Source organism: Bactrocera oleae, chromosome 6, assembly GCF_042242935.1.
Source record: "Bactrocera oleae isolate idBacOlea1 chromosome 6, idBacOlea1, whole genome shotgun sequence".
Lineage (NCBI taxonomy): Eukaryota > Metazoa > Arthropoda > Insecta > Diptera > Tephritidae > Bactrocera > Bactrocera oleae.
This window is the reverse complement of record NC_091540.1, coordinates 51,403,828-51,412,172: the sequence shown is the minus strand read 5'-3', so window position 1 is coordinate 51,412,172 and position 8,345 is coordinate 51,403,828.

Genomic DNA, 8,345 nt, shown 5'->3' with positions numbered 1-8,345 from the left:
GACAGGCAGGGAGACATGGCTAAGTCGAATTTTAGCAAAAACGTTCCTACTTGTTATCTTCTCATTTACCCAATTTAATGGTTCCCTTCAATCCGGTCGACTTTATGGCGTAAATGTCGGTCAATATATGGAAGGTCTGAAGAAAGTAAGCTCAGAATTCTTGTTTTAATATAATCTGGCAATATATAATATATAATTAGAGTGTATATATTACGCAGCAGATGCATTTGCATTAACGACTAATATTTACTTACGATGACACTTGTTGTGGAATTTCTGATTCAGTAAGGGCATGAGGCACATACGCACATTTACACAAGAATACTCTTCAAATCCTCTCTCTGTGTAGGGGCTTTTTATTCGATGTACTGTCCATTTAGTAGCCACCTAGTGCGGGTTTTTGCAAAATCTAACATACAATTTATCTTCTCAGCAGATCTGAATTAAGTAAGCTGCGAAAACGCATGAGGAATTGAAGCCCAAAGTGACTACAAAATCCTAAATCTATATTAAAATATAGAAAAAAAATACACTAAACTGCAAAAATCATCACTTTATAACTCCAGTCTTAAAGAAGTTAGCATACATACAGATATACAGTGAGAATGAGAAACTCTTGTGATACCCTTATTGCTTTATATACCGCTCAAATATTAAAGACTCTGAACAATCAATGTTGAAAACTTAAAGAAGGAAATCAGAACAAAGTGTATACATAAGGCGCTCTATTTTGATGCTGAAATACCATCGTAGCTGAAAAGTTTAATTACTACTTACATATGTATAATATATAGATTTTGATACTAAGATTATAGTGCTCACAAAAACTTGTGCAAAAGGTGATGTCGTAAAATCTTGCTGACAACAAAATTCTCTTGCAATAAAAATGCGTGTATGAAAATCAGCCTTGATGAATACCTCTTAAGCTATAATAAATTGTCCTGTCAAGCAGAGTCTCAATCAAAAAACTAGACCTCCGCAAAATAACACACACCAAGGCGCTGACCATACTCAAGCAAAGAAGTGGCGCTAACTGACCAACCAATTTATGAATGATCATTATTTTGGTACTACATTTAATTTCAATGTGCTTATCTTATCGCGATTACGGTGTGTGTCCTTTCGCCATGCAGGGATTCTGGATATCTATTACATTTCCCATAGACATGGAAGCATACCAGCGCAGAAACATTAATTTAACCTAAATTATATTGGACTCGACGACATGAATTACTTGTCGACTATGATGATGGCAACAACGATGCTAAGAACAGCGTCACGATTACAAGTGAGGAAATGCCAACAGATTTATGGCAATGCTTGGCGCCGGTACTAAGGAAAAATGAATGTGTCCTTTATTATCCTTGCAAGCGTTGCACTTGTTTGCGTTTCATTATTTTTCTAATTTTTTTTTTCTGTTTTATGGCCATTTACTTGGCTCATCCGAGCATTATTGGCTTATCTGATCCAAGATGTAGGTATGAATGACGGTGCGCCTGCGCAAACACGTGGTGACAAACGCCGAGTGACGCCAATAACTGTCAACCAGCAACAATAAGTTAGATATTAAGCAAACGCTTGCCCAGGAATGCCAATATTTTAATTGTAGTCGGGCACATGTAGAGTCTTTGAATTTCACAATTCATTTTTTCTTTTCACTCTTCCATTTTCTGATTGTGCGCGCTATTTACAACTGTGATTTGGGCATTGAAGATTTGTTATGCTCGCCAAGCTTACAATGCCAGTACTCATACGCATATCTTGTAGTACAAGTATCCTTAAGATAAATTCGATACCTACTCATGTTTTTGTGCATCGAATGTTTTGTTGAATGAAATGGAATGATGAAATTTTTTAGTGCCTCATAATCGTTGTACAAGCAACAACAACAACAACAGCGCAGGGTTTTAGCCTTTTTACGTTTGTCCGATTTTTAAGACTTTGCGGTTTTGCTGTTTATGAGCCTGCGGCACAGGTCGGCTCAAGCAGACAACTTCGCAGCTCGATTGTAATTTAATATCGGCCTGCAACAACACACATATGCACATACATGCATATTTAAATACAAACTAACCCACATACATTTCGTTTAGTTTAATCACATTAAGGATATTTGGGTTCGCGCTCTGCACTGATTGCTCGCTTGGCTGACTGCTAGCTTGTTCTTACCGCCTTACATGCGTTCTACCTGCCACAAATTGTCGCACCACCAATATCATCGTCATATTTATCAAAGCCATGCATGCAGCCCATAAAGTTGTGCGGCGGCGGCTTCCACACGACACACATAAATGGCGGCGAGCGAATTGACATGATTTCTTCTTGTTGTCCATTCATGTTCATTCGCGCAGTTTAGATTTCTTTTAATGGCGCATTCGTTTCCTTCAAGCCTTCGAATAATTGCTTTTAGTCCTGCGTCGCACTGCTCTTATCTTTATGCTTTCTGTTGTTATTATTTCTTTTTGATTTTTAATATTTTTACCCAAATGATTTTGTCGCTGCTTTTGGTTTCGTGTCGCGTCGCTGGGTCGCTCATTTTATTATCACTCGAATAAACACGAAACATTTGTTACCAATCAGCGTTTTAATTTTATGCTCTGGCATATAAATACATATGTTTATTTGTACGAGCATACGGCTACCATTATGTGGCAGAAGATTTGTGCTATTATCTTATATTAAATGTCGCAATATTCTTTTCATTTTGCTGCCTTTAAGTTTCTGCGCAGGCGTGTGTATCAATATTGGTCGCGAAAATCTCATATATGTTTAATTATATAAATATATTTACACATATAAAATACATATGTACGTGTATACTCGTTTGTGCATAGCTCACATATATTCCGCATATTTTATGAATTTTGTTATTGTGTTCATAATTGTAGGTATTTGTACGAGTATATCAGTGTCTGACCGCAAAAATTAGCTTCATCGTATGATCTTAACTATGGCAATAAATGCTTTTGATATCGCGCGACTTTCGAATTTACGATATTGCATTTATTAATTACACCGATAATAGTATAAAACGTGGTGGTTAATGTCATTTACCAAGCAAATACAATATTTAAAAATCACGGAATTTCAATTATTTTAATTTAAAAAAAGTTTTCATTTCATAATTTCCATACTTTACTTAAGTCGGCATTCTCAAAAGAAAACTATAAATAACTTAGGATAAGGTTATGTCAGGCGGTTTTTCAAAAAGTCGTCTTAAAGAATTAGCTTTAAGTACATTTTAGGATCTTAAATACATTATTCAATTAGTAAAATAGGGAAAAACATGCTTTCCCCTCCAGCTGTAGTTCAAATTCGTCGGGTTAGTCCGCTGCAGCGTGTAAAACTTAAAACGCATTTTGCTAAAAAGTTAATTTTTCAAATTGATGTTAATCCGGTAACCGTGTGGAATGTTAACTGTAGCTTCAGTGATAACAAAATAAGTAAACTACATACGATTTTTGTTGTTGTAATTTTATTTTTTTTTAATAATATACAAATACTGCTAATTTTTTTGAAAAGTTTATGTAAAGCTAAGACTAAACGTATAAATTGAAAAATCTCTGGAGCTTAAAGAATACACCTTAGTTGTCTTCTTAGATATCGAAGGTGCTTTCAATAATATCCAGCCTATTGCCCTACCGAGCTCGCTTAAGGATCTGCACATCTCTGAACCTCTTAGAAATTTAATTGAACAGATGTTCACGAGCAGTTCAATAATTTCAGCGCTGAGAGCTTCAACGAGGCGCAGATCTGTCCAAAGAGGTAGACCTCAAGGAGGCGGATCTCTGGATCCTTGCAATGAATAAATTGCTGTTGGATCTAGAAAAGAAGGGGGTACATGTTGTGCTGACGATCTGGCAGTTTCCGTTAGATAAAGATAAATTACCATACACTCTCGCTTTTCTCACGCAAACAATTTTAAATGATATAAATCGTTGGACCGTATCGTGCGGACTAAACTTAAATGCTAGTAAAACGGCGTCTATTATTGTTCACTAGGAAACACAATACTCCCGAAGTGAGGGCGCCAGTATTAAATGTTGGCAGACTAACAATTGGAGATACGACAAGCTACTACAAGGACAAATCCTAGATAGAAAGCTTTCATGGAAACTAAACTTAGACGCTAAGATGAAGAAAGCTGCTACAGCACTTTGCACCTGCAAAAGGATGGTAGGCTCCAAATGGGGGAGCGCCTCGGGTAGCTCATTGGCACAGTAGTTGTAAGGTCGATTATGACTTACGGCATATATGTGTGGTAGCCAATAATGGAAAAGAAATATATATTTGCATCAGTGAAACTCTTAGAACAACGGCAAGTCAGGCACTAAACGTCATCCTACATTTATTGCCAAAAGACCTGTTCTGCCTTCCCTTCCAGAGAAGAGGAGGAAAGGGACGAGGTGGATAAGGATGCAGGGATAAGCATATATACGGATGGGTCCAAACTAGACCACTGCAGTGTCTTCCAAGCGGGGATCACAGCAATCAAAGAAAGCCTTGTTGTTATGACAAAAAGTATGCTCACAACAAGGACTATATTTATATTTATATACGGATAACCAAGTGGCTTTGAATTTACTGAAGCATAAATGGAAGATGGGCCGCACAAGCCGACTATTAAAATGCAAAAGGAATGACATAAGAACTCAAGTTAGAGTGCTAACAGGATACTATCTAATTGGTAGATATGCAAGCACACCAGATGCACCATACAATGACCATTGTAGAAGCTGTCAGGAGTTAGAAGGAGAGAAGACTGTAAAACATCTTCTATGCGAATGTAAGGCTCTATACAGGAAAATATCTCAGAAGTTCAGAACATAAAACGATTTGCACTGATGACCATCATCAGAAACACGGACTGGTTCAGAGAGGAGACAATACAGTGAGTGAATATTAGTCCCGGTGCTATCAAAATGGGCCTCCTAGGCCTAGGTTCGTCGTCTACCTACCTACCTAACACCAAATATATTTTTTTAGTAAGTCTTATGTATATTACTATCCCAGTTTCTTTCCATGTAGCACAAGTTCCTAGAATCACCGTCGCCCGTCGGTGCCTTCTTTAAAAGGTCAATATACTTTTTTTTGCACACTCAATATATTGTATATATATAATATATCTTTAATAAAGCCTGAAAGAAATAAATCGAATTTATTTCTTTCTTAAACCTAAAATATATGTCAAAATTAAGCCATTTTTAAGGAATCTAACCCTACTTTTATGCAATTAAAATTTTCACAAAACAAAAAAAATTAAATATTTAAATCCATGTATATTTTTACTTCCACTCATCCAGAATTTGAAATTATTTTGTTGTTGATAATAGTTATTTAACATTTTATACTGTGAAGAGGGTATATTAAGATTGTATATACTCGTACATAAATGATCAGCGTGATGAGCTGAGTTGATTTAGCCATGTCCTTCTATCCGTAAATACGAAAATTGTATATTAATTTTACTATTTTTTTAACACAATTTTTGCATTTCAAAAATATATTTCACAGTTTGACCAATACGAATATTATAGGCACTATGTTCCACATATTCGGTACCTGAGGTAAAATAGTCGTCAGTTTTCACAAAGTAAGTGAGGAATATGAATATAATAGTTTTGTTGACATTGGTCCAGTAGTTTCTGAGATATAGCATTTCACCTTAAGCTCGGTTGCGTCACGCCAATTGTCAAAATTTTACACCACTTCATATAAAAGCCTTCCTTCCCAACCTACTCAAAGTGATTAGGAACACGTGTACAAAGTATTGTCAAAATATCTCAATTTTTTTCAAAATGTCGCTTGCAGACAGACAGTCACCCAGAATTCAACTTGTTTCGTCATTCTGTTAAGTATTTTTGCAAGTATACCAAAAATTGATTTATTAATGCATTATTATTGTTTTTTTTTGATTTTAATAGTAGATACCATGACTCAGATTCATATTTTCTTTATAAGAGCTAAATTCTTAACTTAGTTGTAGAAAAATGTTTGTTTTTATATAAATTTGTGAAAAAGAATATTGAAGCTTTTTCATATTACGGGGATCAGATAATCCATTGTCTGTCTTATCCTCATCGGATCTTCGTTAAGACTGTCATAGTTTTATAGCAACATATCGTTATATTCTCAGTGAAATTATTAGAACATGGTTCCCTAATGCCATGTTTAAAATCACCCATATACCCAATAAACTGGTTATTGAAAATATTGATATCGTTGCCTACTAATAATATAATGAAGTTAACGATTTCGTACAGCTAAGTTGACTATTAAAAAGATATTTTGGATTATCTATATAGACGATATAGTGATGAAACTAGGTAAGCACATGGTCTACAATACAAGTTTATAAAATTTTTAAAATCAGTTCATCAGTTAACAATTCGCCTTATAACCCGAAAGTCCTGCTTTCTAACCTAACTTTTACCTACAACCCAACCTAAATTTAGCTTTTTCTTACTTGTTCTACTTGTTATCATTTTCAACTGAACTAATATTTACAGCCGTTTTTTTCTTTTACAAAAAATTTTCATTAACATCGCTAGGGATTCTGAAAGTTTCTCTTGTTAAATACACAATATAAATTTAATATAATCAGTTTTAAAAATTATATCAACAAATACATACACTAAAAAGCAAAACGTAAAATAATTTTTAACAAGCTTACAGGAAAAGGAGAAAATAATACAGAAACTACTCATTTTGAAATAAAATTTTAATTTTGCTTATAACTTGGTTATGTCTGATATCAGAAGCTTAAATCTTTGTACATACATAACATACGAGTATATGTATGTATGTAATATGATGTGGTGCATCGTAAGCAATAAAGCACGCAATTCCGAAATTACTGATTAGATGTTGTTTTTTATTCTAGATGACGACATACAGAACTCAAAATGCAATTCATAGGAGTATTTATAATTCTTTTATTCGACAACAAACACTTAGCACATCTATTGTACTTTGAATGGTCATATTTTAAAAGTCATTAAATGATAATCCAAAAAAAAAAATGAAAACTATTTTTGCATAGCGCCACTCGCACAGCAGCCACACAGTCAGTGAGACGCAACAATTCCCTAACGCCAGACCATAACAAAGACGCCACATGTGGTCCACACTAACGTAATCTTGCCAGTCAAACAGCAGGCGCATCTTCCAACCAGCCAGGTAAAGAAGAGCACACGAAGAACAGAACAGAAAAAAAGAACTTAGCAGAATGACAAACTGTAGTTCGGGTCAAGACACCATAAATCATGCCCAGACGAGACGCAAGAAGATGGCTAGGTTATGAGTTGAGGTGAGACGAGGCTTAAACTCGACTCTAATCGCCAGTGACAGTGGGTATGTGGAGAAGGAAACGGGCAAATTTGGGAAACGAAATGCGATCACTTAAATGTCATTCAGGTATTAATAAATGTCAAAACATGCAAAGACAATGGACGCAGAGAAGAATAATGTCTCTACATACATATGTACGAGTGTGTATTCATGTGTGCGCGCGCCGAAGTAGACAACAACGCCGGGAAATTAAGAGCATTGAATGAGCGTCAACAAAGCGAAGTTGACTACAACTCAATTGACGAAGATTGCGCACGCAACGAGCAAGAAACTACGCAAAACAGCGGGGAGTCGGTTAGAGGGTCGGAACGGAGCTAAGCTGCAGTAGCTATTGCGACAATGGTGAGAGGGAGGACCAAACGGTTGAATGAGTTTTTCGCTACACGACGAAGAAAGTGCTATTTGGACATTTTCTTCAAAAGAGATATAATTTATAATTATGTATGTTTTCTGCTATTCACTAACTATGCCAAAATATATTGGTTAAAGTATTTTTTGTTTTGTGTAAAAGAAAGCAAAAACAATTCGTACAAAATTTTTCTCTAAGTTACATACATATTTGTTATTTGTTTTGGCTGTTTACATTGCAGAAGACATGACTTCAATAATCGCATTGTTGCCAAACCCCTGCTCTTCCGTTGCTTTGTTGTTATGCTCTGGGAAAACTCTGGCGATCGACGACCACACAGGATGGACCAAGCCAGCCGGCGAAACATAGTTACTCGCATTGCAGCGCACTTTGTAAGAGCTAGATTGGTAGAGCCTAACGGCCACTGGGCACTTTGGTCACCAGAAGCTCGCCGAATCCTTCGACCAATATATTAAACAATTGTACAATTCATGTTGCACGATCGTGCAAAAGTACAAACAGCCAAACAGCGCAACGATCAGTAAGTGGAGTGTGTTCGTGGCATGACAGGTGGCGCCAGTCACAAGCGAACACATGTATTTACATACAATCCCAAAAAGTAGCTGAGGTAGGTGCAGGTCACCAG